Here is a 14,360-nt window from a genome sequence, read left to right on the forward strand (position 1 = left end):
GTTTCCACTCTTCTATCTTACGTTGGATATTGGTTTGGTTTGGTTTGGTTTATGGGGTTTAACGTCCCAAAGCGACTAAGGCTATGAGAGACGCCGTAGTGGAGGGCTCCGGAAATTTCGACCACCTGGGGTTCTTTAACGTGCACTGACATCGCACAGTACACGGGCCTCTAGAATTTCTCCCCCAAAGAAATTCTAGCCGCCGCGGCCAGGATCGAACCCGCGTCTTTTGGGTCAGCAGCCGAGCACCATAACCGCTGAGCCACCGCGGCGGCTAATTACGTTGGATAACCACCGCCATAAGATTATAGAAAACTGGCGTTCTCGCCTGTGGCATGGTGACGATCTGCAACCCCTCCGGGCCGTATCCCATCAGGGTCGTCATGGTTTGCGGCAGAGTTTGCCCGTGGAGCCGCTGTGGGCAGCTGAGTGGTGGCCTAACTGTTAGGCTTAGGAACTGAGCTCGCTCCGCTTAGACTTCAAATTCTCGCAGGATTTGAGAGAACGGTCGCACCTGAACAAGGGTGGGTGGCCACCTCGTTGTTCTGGAAGTGTAGCCAGATGGTGTTTTTGCGCTTCCGCAAATGCTTCGGGAAAGGATCATAAATTCGGCGGAGCCGACGTGAGACACATCCGCTCTTCCCAACTGCTGAGGTACCCTCCAGCAGTCCAATGTTAGCGTGACAATGTTTATAGAGGACATGGCACGCCTCTTCAATCGGGCCGACCCCTGCGCACCGACCCCCGCTCCGCAAGCGTCCCGCCCTGTTGCCGGACCACCCCACCATTAACCTTCGACCTGCTATAAGCAAAGCGCACGTGTGGCGCACGAACAACAACCGGCCGCTGTGCTACCTGTGCGGCGATCCCGGCCATATTCTTCGGAATTGTCCGTATCGTAGGATGGGTTTGCGAGGATTCGCACCTGACTTCCCTTGACCTCGCTATGGTGAAAGACCGCAGGACATTGAGGAGTACCTAGCAGCTCACGTGGTGCCTTCGCATCGACGCCAATCCCGATCACCAATTCCGAGGCGCTTTTCTTCGCCCAATCGGCCCTCATCCTCTGGTGAATTCAGAGGCATGTCCCCTCGCCAGGAAAACCGAAGACGGCGTCCTCCAGGGGTAGGGCCAATTCTACTGCAGAGGGTCTGCCTATCTGCCCGCAAAAAGATCTTTTAAGGCGAAAGCCTTTAATGTCTCATCGTTGTAAGCAGCAGTTGTCGACAGAAATGTCACGCTTTTGAGGCGAAAGCCTTTAATGTCTCATTGTTGTAAGCAGCAGTTGTCGACAGAGAATGTCATGCTTTTCAGTTGGTCGAAACGGTCGTGACGTCACAGTGCGCCAATTTCAAACAGGGCCAATTGTACTTCATTTATTTTATTTATTTATACATACTGCAGCGCAATTTGTATGCGCTATGGCAGGAGTGGGAAAAACACAAAATGCAAGGAAACAAAATGCAGCAAATGTACAAAGTGAGAAATACAAAAAGTTAAAATCACAAATGAAATATCAAACAAGAAAGGAACTGTTAACAACAGGGTAAGAATACACAGCTATTATGCGTCTTCAATGGCAGTTGCAAAGTTTTGAAATGGACGAGAACGAATGGACCCAGGTAAAGAATTCCAGGCTTCTATTGAACGGGGAAAAAAACTGAATTTGAAAAAATTAGCATGCGCAAAATACGGTATCAAATTAAGCTCGTGATGACTTCTTGTAGATGATAATGGTGCAAAGTTAATGTAGTGGTTAGCTGAGAGCCTTACTGAGGAATTGACAACACAATGTAAGAATTTTAATTATTCAGTGTGGCGACGGGCAGACAGCGTGGTTAAATTCAATGAGAGAAGTGTAGAAGAGGGTGAGAAATCGCGATCATAACGATGACATATAAAACGCACAGCTTTCTTTTGGACTGCTTCTAAGATGTTAATTTCGAATTGTTTGTACGGGTTCCACACTACAGCTGCGTAATCAAGAACAGGGCGGATTAGAGATTTATACAACAGTAGCTTTGTGTCTTTTGGTGAATTGGGTAGCGTGCGTCGTAGATAACCTAGTTTTTTTAGTGCTTTATTACATACGTAATCAATGTGTTTAGACCAAGACATGTTATGCGTGAATATGACACCAAGATATTTGTACTGAGAGACCCTATCCACCACACGGCCATTGAAAGAGTAACTAAAATGGGAAACGGAAGATTTGTTACAGAAAGACATGAGGACGGTTTTGTCGAAATTAATTCTCATTTGCCAGGTACTACACCAACTACAAAACATAGCAAATGACTCTTGGAGGTGACAATGATCATTAGGGCCATTAATTACTTCGTATAAAACGCAGTCATCAGCGTAAAGATGAATGTTAGAAGAAATACTATGTGGCAAGTCATTTATATATATTAAAAAGAGTAGTGGTCCAAGGACGGAGCCTTGAGGCACTCCTGACGTTACATCAACAGCAGCAGAATGAGAAGAATTATAGGAAACGAACTGGGAACGAGATGAGAGAAAGCTAGAAATCCAATCAACCAAGTGAGGATTGTTTAGTATAGCATTTAGTTTACCAAGAAGCTTGGAATGTAGAACAGTATCGAATGCTTTCGAGAAGTCTATAAAAATGGCATCAACTTGGTTACCGACATCGAGGTTATGTAATATATCATGAGCGAATTCTGTTAATTGTGTTACCGTACTAAATCCGCGCCTAAACGCATGCTCAAAGTTAGACAGCAAATTATTGGATTCAAGAAAAAGCATGATGTGTTTATGAATGACGTGTTCCAACATTTTGCATGACTGTGATGTCAATGAAATCGGTCTGTAGTTCGACAAGCACTGTCTATCACCAGATTTGAAAAGAGGGAGCACTTTGGCTAATTTCCAAGAAGATGGTTTGGTTTATGGGGGTTTAACGTCCCAAAGCGACTAAGGCTATGAGAGACGCCGTAGTGGAGGGCTCCGGAAATTTCGACCACCTGGGGTTCTTTAACGTGCACTGACATCGCACAGTACACTGGCCTCGAATTTCTCCTGCAAAGAAATTCAGCCGCCGCGGCCGGGATCGAACCCGCGTCTTTCGGGCCAGCAGCCGAGCACCATAGCCACTGAGCCACCGCGGCGGCATTTCCAAGAAGAAGGAACGGTAGCAGATGCTAAGGACTTGTTGAATATGATGGTCAGATATTTTGAAGACCACATGGAGTAACGAACCAGGAACGCATTATGTACTCCATCTGGGCCGGTACATTTCTTAACGTCGAGGTTTAATACAAGATTTAGGATGCCATCAGTGTTTACCACAACATCACTGATTGCTGGAGAATAAATTATATTAGTGAGTGGCGGAATGACGTTATTATCCGGAACGAACACCGAGTTAAAATATTTGTTGAAAGCATCCGATATTACAGCCGGCTCACTGATGACGTCATTATCTAATCTGAACGAGGTCGATGCAGTATCACGAGGTAAGATGGATGACCAAAATTTTCGGGGGTTAGTTTTTAACAGATCGCGCAGGTGGACACGAAAAAAGAAATCCTTGGCCATGCGCAACTTAAGATTAAGTTCTTTTTTTGCCTTGTGAAATCTGTCTAAGGTTATGGGATCGTTGCTTCTTTAGATCGCCTTAGTCTACGAACGCGACGAGATAAATGCAAAATGTCTCGAGTCATCCGAAGAACATTAGTATTTCTTTTCTTAGTTTTAATAGGAACAAAGCGTTGGACACAATCCTTGACAAGACATTCAAAGTAATTAGTAAGAAAATTTACGTCGTGGCTTGCTGAGAAAGCAGAGAATGTATCGAAACGATCAGCTAAAACATCAATAATGGAATTGTTGTCAGCACGAGTGAAGTCAGGAAAAGTAGTAAACAAATAGGGTGATTTGGAGAATGGACAAGAGAGTGAAACTAACACGCCTTTATGGTCTGAGAGCCTGTCACAGAAGTGGCGGCAACCTGTAAATTACTTTTGTTTGTATAAAACTAATGCGTCCGCGTTTCTTTGTATGTGTCTCGGGAAGAGCAAGAATGCATGCACGCTTTCTTCAGTTATGTAGACAACCCCTCGCATTGCGAAAGCGGAGGTGGCTCAAAGACGGCCCCGATACTGCCGAAGTCTTGAGCTGACCATTAGCGGGAAAGAAGTTGCGGCCTACGTGACTGCCTTTTTGGTTGTGTTTTACTTTTTTTCGTTTCCAAGGTTACCGAATCGAGAGTCGAAGCCTGGGGCTTCTTTTTAGTTGTGCGTTAATTTTTTCGTCCTCCAAGATGGCGGCCATGCAGAGTCAAAGCGTAGGTGCCTACGTGCTCTCGTCGCGCTTTTTGGTGTTTTGTTTTTTTCTACGCCGACGCTGTGGCGCCGCGAGTGCTCGCTCGCTAGCGCCCGAGAGCTTTAAAAGGGGGCCGTATGGAAACGAACTTCAGTCCGCTCGTCGGTGGAAACGCTGCCGCCGCGAACTCCCGGGTCTCCGAGCCGCCGCACCGCATCCTCGAAACCGCAAGCTGCTCTGGACGGACGTCGCCTTCGGGGGCCGCACCGACTGCGTTTTTGCTGATGGACTGCAGCCGCGCTTCCCGGTTGGTTCACTGTATGTTTGTTCACCTTCTGACTTTTGATCCACTGTATCTAATTGGCCTCTCGTGTTCTGACCTGTGTAGAAATATTCAATGTATAACTTAATTCAGTGTGTTTACTCCTATGTGCTTTCCGCAATTGTTTTGTAGAATGTGAATTATGTGTCTGTAAAAGCTGCCGCATTGTTCAATCGAAACTATAAACGTTATTTTGTTGTTGTTACCTCTTAAACACGCCTCGGTTTCAGTCACTGCGTTTGCTTACCGGCTACGCCGGGCATCAAACGGCCACCCCCTCATTGTCCGGACTCGGTGATGATGTCGACTAGTCACCGAACCCGTGACAGAGCCCATCAATTACTTCACAAGAGAAGTCAATTTGGGCCAAAGTAGAGCTTAGAAAAACTAAGTCGTGGATGGAATTCAGCCTAGTAGCACTAGAAACAACCTGAGTTAGTCCAAACAATAAGGAAATGTTTATTAGTTCTTTACAAATTGTAATGTCACGACCAAGTGCAGACGACGATGGCCAGTGGATGCCAGGAGTGTTGAAGTCTCCCAAACAGATAAATCTTGATGAAGTAATGTTGATCTTGGTCATGAAATTTGCGACAGCGTGAAGGACATCAACGGAAGAACCAGGTGGACGATAAATAACACTGATTAGAATACTATAATTGTTTAGATAAACTTTGCACCACAAGGATTCTGTATCAGGGGGAGAAGGCAAAACTGAGAATCGTAAATCCGATCTGATAAGCAATGCCACACCGCCACCAGTACTGCAACTTCTGTCTAAGCGCACGGTAACAAAACCTGGTGGAGTGAATTCGGAGTCGTCAATTCCACTATGCAGCCAAGTCTCCGTTATGCCAATAATATGGGGGAGTGAACAGAAATAAGCGACAATAAATCTAGAAATTTTTTAACAATGCTGCGAGCGTTAATATTTAGAACAACTAGCTTATCAGGACGGCCAGAGCTAAGTCAGGGAGTCGATGATGCGGCAGTCAAGGACACAGGCGCAGAACAAGCAGGATCATTGTATGCTTTTACCAACGAGTTAGAACTTTCATCCCAATTGTAACGAACCTTGTCAATGAAGACATGATCGAAACTTAACCTCACGACAGAACCGTTGTCATGAAAAGACACTGATGCGTCCCATATTTTTTTACGAATGGACCTAACCCTTGCAGAAAAATCTTCTGTAATGAAGAAGGCAGAGAGCCCTTGAGTTTAGAGTTTTTGGCTAGTAACCATGCAACCAATTGAAGGGACCATATAGTGATGCTCCAAGTAAGTGGGACTGAGCTTAGTTAATTGCTTAATTACCCAATTAGCCTAATTAACTTCTCTAGTCAGGCCATATAAATAAAACCTAGTAAGAAATTGGTCGAGCTCGGGAATCGAACCCCGGTCTTCGGAGTGCGAGACGAGCATACTATCCACGGGGGGGCGCTGTGAGCGCGCGGAGCGAGAGGACGTCAGTGCATCGGCTCCGCCAAGTTTCGGCTGGAGCCACGTATCTTCGACCGCAACCCCGTCAACACAGCCGCGTCTGGCTTCCCGAAGTCGTCAGCTACCTGTGCATACCTCTCGCACACAGGTGCGGCAAAATTTAGGCCTTTTAGGGCCGATCTTCACTTAGGTATCGTGGCGGCGGCGCTAGGCCTAACGCCTACGGCGGCGCCCGGCCGTGAGTGAGTCGCCCACCCGCGGCAAGATGGCTTCGCCAAACCTGCAACGTGGCTACGACCCGGACGCCATGGCCTGGTCCGAGGTTCCAGCAAATCCAGCGCCTGATAGCCCGGCCTCTGCGCCCATCGAGAACTTGAAGTTATTCAAGCTAGTGGAACGCCGCTCCCGCAAGCGGAACGCTTCCAAGAAAGCGGACGCCACGTCGCCAGGCCGCTCAACACGGCACAACGCTGCTGCGCGCGCTGCAGCGCTTCACGGTGGGCCCCAGGGACCTGCTTGGAAACCAAAGCCGTTGCCGCGGCTTCATCCCGAAGACATCGTTATCATCCTGAAGCCCCGGGTGACCGTCGCTCTGAAGGATGTCTTTCAACATGGTGAGCTGGGAGCAGCGTTCGCGGCCTACCTGGGCGCCAAGGCCGCAGCATCGCTCAGCCTGCTCCCCACATGGGAGCAAAACCTGATCGTGGCAGGCACCCGAGAGCCGCAAGTCGCAGACAAGCTATTGCGGGACTTCCAACTAACAACACCGAAAGGCCAGCTCTCTATGTACGGCCAGTTGAAGCTCACTGGTGACGTGTGCCGCGGCGTCATCACCGTGGCCAAGCACGAGACCAGTGAGTCCCTGCAAAACAAGATCCAGTGGCGTGCTGGAGAGCTTGCCGATATCCGCAAGCTTGAAAAATCAGACGTCGCGGTGCTCACCTTCGTGGGCAAAGTGGTGCCGCGATACGTTCATTACAACTCGGAAGTCACCCTTGTGCGTACATATAAGAAAACAATCCCGGCCTGCGTGCGGTGCGGCACCGTGGGACACCGAGCGGACACATGCCCCTGCCCGGATCAAAAGTGTGGCCTTTGTGGCAGTGCGGTGTCGACCGTCGACGGGGTGAAGACACCGCATGAGTGCACACCGTCCTGTGCAGTCTGTGGGCAAGCCCACGCCACCAACTCCCGGGACTGCACGGGGAAATTTAGGCAGCTCAAGGTGCCCGGCCGCAAGACTAGGCGCCCAGAGCTCCCTGGAAAACAGCGACCTGGCCGGCAGGCAAGTCATCCCAATTCAGGTGCCGGTGGCGGAACGCCGCGTGGAGCTGACGGCATCGACAACAAAACGGCATCATCATCCTCGGTGAAGTCACCACCCGGGAACAAGACTACGCCCCCCCCGCCACCGCCCAGCGGCAGGGACGCTGGCCACTTCCCGGCGCTCAAGACAAATGGCGCTGCCGGCGCCCGGGCATCAGCGTCTCAACACGGCAGACAACAGGTGAGCAGCTGGGCTGAGATCGCCTCCTCCTCCTCCCATTCCCCCTCCTCCCCAGTTATCGTCTCCGCACTCGATGCGGAATACAAAAAACAGATCGACGTGCTCCGGGCACAGAATGAGCTTTTGCTCAACAAAATTCAAAATTTAGAATCAAAATTGGCGTCCGCCGCTCCGAGCCCGCAGAACTCGGACGCAATGGAGAGCGACGCGGAGATCTCGCCTGCCCTCGTGACAGCCATCTCCGCGATGGAGGAGCGTTTAACCTCTAAATTACGATCTATGATCGAGACCGCCATGGACCAAATCTTGACCAAGGTCAAATCTGCCATCCCCGCGGTAGTATCAAAACACATATTGGACAACCCCCGCCTCCTCCGTCGAACGGGGCCCATTAGGGACGTATCCCGTCCTTCAAAATTCAACCGTCTGATTATTGATTCGGACAATGAGGACAGCTGCCCCGCTCCTTCCGTCATCACCCCCTTGATGGCGCAAGTAGCTGGCTCTGAGGCAGCCAATCCCTCCTCCTCCCCCCCAAGAATTTTAAATCATGGCGAGACACCTTAATCAAAGGAGTTCCGCCATATCCAATTCGGCCGTGTCAACTTCAATAACACAGTGGAACTGTAGAGGCTTTAAGGACCGCACTAAGCGGGCCAATTTCCGCCTCTACCTTGAAACTTTCGAGTCCTTACCAGCCGTGGTTGCCCTCCGAGAGCCAGGCCTGGGCGCCACAATTTCAAATTACACGACGTTCCAACAGGACCCCGGGTCTTGTCTTCTCGTTCACAAAAACTACACAGCCAACCTAGTGGATCTCGACCTCCAACTAGAGTACTCTTATGTAATGGTGACCCTCCTACCAGTCCGCCGCAGGGACCCACCGTTGCATATACTCAACGTGTACTGCTCTCCCAAACTAAAGCGAGTGACTTTTGCGGACCTCTTTAGCCGCGCGCTAAGAGTAGCGGGCCGCGATCCCCTGCTGATTGTGGGCGACTTTAACGCTCCCAGTCAGCAGTGGGGGTATCGCAAGGAGGAGTCGCACGGGCGTAAGCTGGCGGAGCTTGCGTCCACGTTGGGCCTCACCCTCCACACGGACCCTGTCCACCCAACCCGGCTAGGCAATTCCGTGACACGGGATACGTGTCCGGACTTAACCTTCACTCGCAACATACGACACGCAGACTGGCTCAACACCGAGGAGACCCTCGGTAGCGACCACTGCATCATTAACACTACACTACGCACACGCCCCCTCAAGCGTCCAAGAACACAAGCCCATATCCCAGATTGGACGAAATTCAGGCAAAATTTTAACTCACTTGATAATACACCCATTTCCGCGCAAGGCTACACAGCATGGTCCCAACAGCTGCTGGCACACCTTTCCTCGCATGAAACACACATCCAGCTCTCAGAGGCGGTCACGGACGTGCATAACCACCTTCTACACCTCTGGGAAGCCCGTCGCAGCCTCGTCCGCCGTTGGCGACGGCAGAAACACAATAGAAAGCTTAAAGCTCGAATTGCCGAGCTTACCCAGAAAGCGGCAGAGTACGCGGCCCAACTCGCCGACTCCAACTGGGTAGATAGATGCAACACGGCCGCGCGACAAATGTCCAGCCGAAACACGTGGCGTCTCTTTCGAGCCCTAATCGACCCAACCCAAACACGATCCGAAACACAAAAACATTTGCAGCGAGCACTGCACGCTTTTCCTGGCAACACGACTCAACTGGCACAGAAACTTCGGGACCAGTATCTGTGTACAGCCCAAGACCCCCGTGGATCTGCGTACTCTTATGCAGGCAGAGAGAACACGGAGCTGGATCAACCTTTCCAGCTCCATGATCTGCGGGCGGCTCTCGCCAAAATGAAACGGGGCACTGCGCCAGGACGGGATAAGGTCACCGTCAAGCTTTTGACGAACCTGCCCGACTTGGCATACCAGTCCCTCCTGGAATACGTAAATGCGATTTGGCGCGGGGACACCCCCCTGCCAATCGAATGGAAAACGGCTTTGGTCACATTTATTCCTAAAGCTGGCAAACCAATTGACACAGATAACCTCCGCCCCATCTCTCTCACCTCATGCGTGGGCAAACTAATGGAGACGATGGTGCGGGATCGGTTATCTACATATCTTGAACACAAACAAGTCTTTGCGAGCACCATGTTCGGATTTCGCCCACACAGATCCGCACAGGATGTCCTCCTGCAACTCAATCGGGAAGTCCTTGACCCCCTCGAATGCCCCCATAATGACCGGGTAGTACTCGCCTTGGATCTTAAAGGGGCATTTGACAATGTAACACATGAGATCATACTCACTAACCTAAGTCACACCGACTGCGGCCTCAACACATTCCAATACATAAGCCAATTTTTAATGGATCGTCAATCCTACATTCGAATTCAAGATAGAGACCATGGTCCTTACCTACTCGGCACGCGGGGAACCCCTCAAGGCGCGGTACTTTCCCCGCTGCTCTTCAATCTGGCCATGATGCACCTGCCGGCCCAGCTGAGTGGTGTCGCCGGCGTGCAGCACGCCCTGTACGCTGATGACATCACTCTGTGGGCCACGCAGGGCAGCACAGGAGACATTGAAACCAGCCTGCAAACAGCGGCGACGATAGTAGACCGCTACGCCCGCCGCTGCGGTCTTCAATGTTCCCCTCAAAAATCGGAATTTGTGCACCTCCGCCCCTCACAGAAGTGCACAACTAAAATATCTCTCTCTCTTGAGAGTGGTCCCATACGCGAAAGTGATGAGATACGGGTACTCGGACTCTACATCCACAAACACAGGCGGCCAGACACTACATTGGCCAAACTCCGTAAGGTGGGGGACCAGGTGGGCCGCATGGTCCGCCGGGTTTCCAACAAACGCGGAGGGTTACGAAGTAAGGATGCCTTGCGGCTGGCAAACGCCTTCGTAACTAGTCGAATTCTCTATTCGACTCCTTATCTCCACCTACGGAAACAAGAGGAGGACGCCCTTGAGGTCATCCTTCGCAAAATTGTTAAACGTGCCCTTGACCTCCCTATCACTACTTCAAACAGCCGGCTTATGGCTCTTGGGGTGGTGAATACTTTCCGGGAGCTCCGGGAGGCGCACCTTACAAACCAGTACACGCGCTTGTCGCTAACGGAGTCGGGTCGCCGCCTTCTTGCTCGACTCCATATCCAACACACCCCTCCAATGGAAGACAGGTTTCGCATCCCGGAACTGTGGAGACGTGCCCTCCACGTGCGGCCTCTTCCAGCAAACATGTCACATGAAGACCATAATGGTCGGCGCCTGGCACGAGCGGAAGCGCTAGCCCGATATTATGGCAACAAAACAGGTGTATACTACGTGGACGCTTCCGGCCCTCACCACGGGGGATGGTACACGGCCGCGGTAGTTCACAACAGCAACACAGTTAACGGCCTAACTTTTAGAGCTCGCAGTGCAACACAAGCAGAAGAGGTCGCGATTGCTCTCGCGGCCTCACATTCCAATTCAAAATACATAATCACCGACTCGCGAGGGGCCTGTCGGAACGTCGAACAAGGCTGCACTCCCTTCCTAGCCTATCGAATATATCAAAATTGCATACGGGATACGGACCCCGCACACCGTTACCTCATATGGGCCCCTGCTCATCAGGGGTTGGCAGGAAACGAGGCAGCAGACGCAGCCGCCCGCGCGCTCTCTCACCGGGCTGTTTTCTCCTCCCCATCCGATCAGGAACCCGATTTTAATCCGGTCTATACATTCAAAGATATTACAACATATTATCAAAATTGTCATCGCCTTTACCCTAGCCCATGTAAAGGCCTGAAGAAGGCGGATGAGCGGCTCCTTCTCCGCCTTCTCACCAATACTTTGCTGTGCCCGGCAGCGCTAAAACATTTTGACCCCTCCTTTAGCGGCAGCTGCCCACACTGTAGTGCAGTGTCTTCTGACACTTATCACATGGTGTGGGCCTGCCCCTCCAACCCCGCTATTCCCCCCATCCCCAACCCAACCCGGGAGGACTGGGAGGCGACCCTGCTCGGCTGCCACGACTTACAGGCCCAACAAGCCTTAGTCGGGCGCGCCCGGGCGGCGGCAACCGCCACTGGGGTCCCATACTAGGGACCTCCACCTAGTGTTTGTAAGGATCGGTCCCTTACGGGCTGATCCAAACATACCTCCAGTTCATTCGAAATAAATGTTTTCACCACCACCATACTATCCACTCCGCCATGCCAGCTCGATGGTTTGGAATGAACAAAGGCACGTCTAGTGAATACGGTGTCTTCGCTCACTGCCATCCTCCTCCCTTCCCTTCCGGCGAGGTTTAGGTGTCCACCGAGATATAAGAGAGAAAAAATTAGGAGTCACTTTGGCGACTAAAGTGGTGCAAGGCGAAAGCCTGAGTGCAGCATTCTGCCACGAATGTGGTTGTGAATGATGATTCAAGTGCTGCCAGCGAATGACGCGTCCATTAGCTGTTTGCGTGTGTTACTGATGTGTGGTTAACATGTTAAGCTTCGCCTGTAAGAGTGGAACGCGACAGCGTCTTGCAACGCTGCCAGGGAGTCCACAGAACGCCATCGCCAATTCGGCTGTACTCCTTGCTGGACGGTAAATTTATTTTATGAGGAAAGGAAATGTATCCCTGTCGCATATCTGGGTGGACACCTGCACCTCGCCGTAAGGCAAAGGGGGAAGATGGGAGTGAACGAAGACGCCGTATTAGCTAGACGCGCCTTTGTTCATTCCAGAACCATTCAGCTGGCATTACGGAGTGGCTAGCGTGCTCGTATCGCACTCCGGAGACCCTGGTTCGATTCGCTAACTCGACCAATTTCGTTCTCGGTTTTATTGATTTATGCGGTCTAACTAGAAAGGTTAATTAGGCTATTTCATATTTATATTATTGTATTTCTATCCATCGTGTTCTGTCATTCACCTGTCAAATGTTGGAACTGTCTAGGATGTTCGACACAATGTATATGAAACGAGCAACGTCGAACTGAGTGGGGAAGTGCGTGGTGGTGGAGCGAACGCGGCTTCGTACTTATCTCATTTTTCAGCAGCGCCTCCTTCCGCGGACGCTGTTGTCGCTGCGACGCGCGTCCTTTTTTCTTTTCCTCTTTCTTCTGACCTCTTCATTTTCCTCTCTCTTAATTAGGCTAATTGATTAATTAAGAAATTAACTAAACTCAGTCCTACTTACTTGGAGCATCACTATAGGATCCCTTTGATTGGTTGCATGGTTACTAGCCAAAGTACAATTGGCCCATTTGAAATTCGCGCACTGTGACGTCACGAGCATTTCGACCAATTGAAAAGCGTGACATTTTCTGTCGACAACTCCTGCTTACAACGATGAGGCATTAAAGGCTTCCGCCTTAATACATTTCCTTTCCTCAAAAACCAATTTACCGACGAGCGAGGCGTAGAACCGAATGGGCGATGGCGTGTTATGGACTGCCTGGCAGCGTTGCAAGACGCTCTCGCGTTCCACTCTTAGAGGCGAAGCTTAACATCTTAACCACACATCAGTGACCACACTTTAGGTCAAAAAAGTGCACCCCCCCCCCCCTGAATTTTGACGGGTGTCCACCGAGATATGTGAGACAGTTACTGCGTAATTTTCTTTCCTCAAATACAATTTTCATTTTCTTCATTACGGGCCATCTTCGTCTTTCTTCTTTCACTCCCACTTCCTCCGTTCCTCTACGGTGCGATTCAGGTGTCCACCGAGATGACAGAGATTTACTGCGCCATTTCCTTTCCTCAAAAACCGTTGCGTTGAAACGGCAAGGCATCGCGCCGAACGGGTGGTGGCGTTCCGTGGACTCCCTGACAACGCTACAACACGCTGTCGCGTTCCACTCCTAAAGGCGAAGCTTAAGCTTAAGCTTAATTAGCAGTTAATTAGTATTCAGGCATTAATCAGTAATTAACCATTAATTAGTGATTTGTCATCACTTAGTAATTAGTACTCAATTACATGTGACGCCACCAGTGCCACAGAAGCACTGAAAGTGGTGCGGAAAACGCTTTCGCCTCTACGCACTTTAGACAGTCAAAGTGCCCCCTGAATTTTTAAATTGGTCGAAGCGGTCGTGACACGTCACAATGCGCGAATTTCAAACGGAGCCAATTGTACTTTGGATAGTAACCATGCAACCAATTGAAGGGATCGTATAGTGATGCTCCAAGTGGGACTGAGCTTAGTTAATTGCTTAATTACTCAATTAGCCTAATTAACTTTTCTAGTCAGGCCATATAAATAAATAAAACCGAGTAGGAAATTGGCCGAGCTCGGGAATCGAACCGCGGTCTTCGGCTTGCGAGACGAGCATTCTATCCACTCCTGCATGCCAGCGCCATGGTTTGGAATGAACAAAGGCGCGTCTAGCGAATACGGTTTCTTCGCTCACTCCCATCCTCCTCCCTTTCCTCTTGGCCAGGTTTAGGTGTCCAGCGAGGTATGAGAGTCATATACATTTCCTTTCCTCAAAAACCAATTTACCGACGAGCGAGGCGTAGAACCGAATGGGCGATGGCGTTCTATGGACTCGCTGGCAGCTTTGCAAGACGCTGTCGCGTTCCACTCTTAGAGGCGAAGCTTAAAATCTTAACCACACATCAGTGACCACACTTTAGGTCAAAAAAGTGCCCCCCCTGAATTTTGACGGCTTTCCATCGAGATGTGCGAGACAGTTACTGCGTAATTTCCTTTCCTCAAATACAATTTTCATTTTCTTCATTACGGGCCCTCTTTGTCTTCTTTCACTCCCCCTCCCTTCCTC

At 50.3% G+C, this 14,360-nt stretch overlaps 1 protein-coding gene and 1 pseudogene across 2 annotated transcripts in view; both read right to left on the reverse strand.

Moving 5' to 3' along the window:
- Positions 1-14,360, reverse strand: part of LOC149360919 (uncharacterized) — a 72,261-nt gene that overhangs the window by 57,160 nt on the left and 741 nt on the right. The gene's annotated exons all lie outside the window — the stretch shown is intronic.
- Positions 1-14,360, reverse strand: part of LOC149360920 (uncharacterized) — an 83,856-nt pseudogene that overhangs the window by 38,010 nt on the left and 31,486 nt on the right.

The sequence above is a fragment of the Amblyomma mixtum genome, chromosome 2 (assembly GCF_055824585.1).
Source record: "Amblyomma mixtum isolate Tamu chromosome 2, ASM5582458v1, whole genome shotgun sequence".
Taxonomy (NCBI): Eukaryota; Metazoa; Arthropoda; class Arachnida; order Ixodida; family Ixodidae; genus Amblyomma; species Amblyomma mixtum.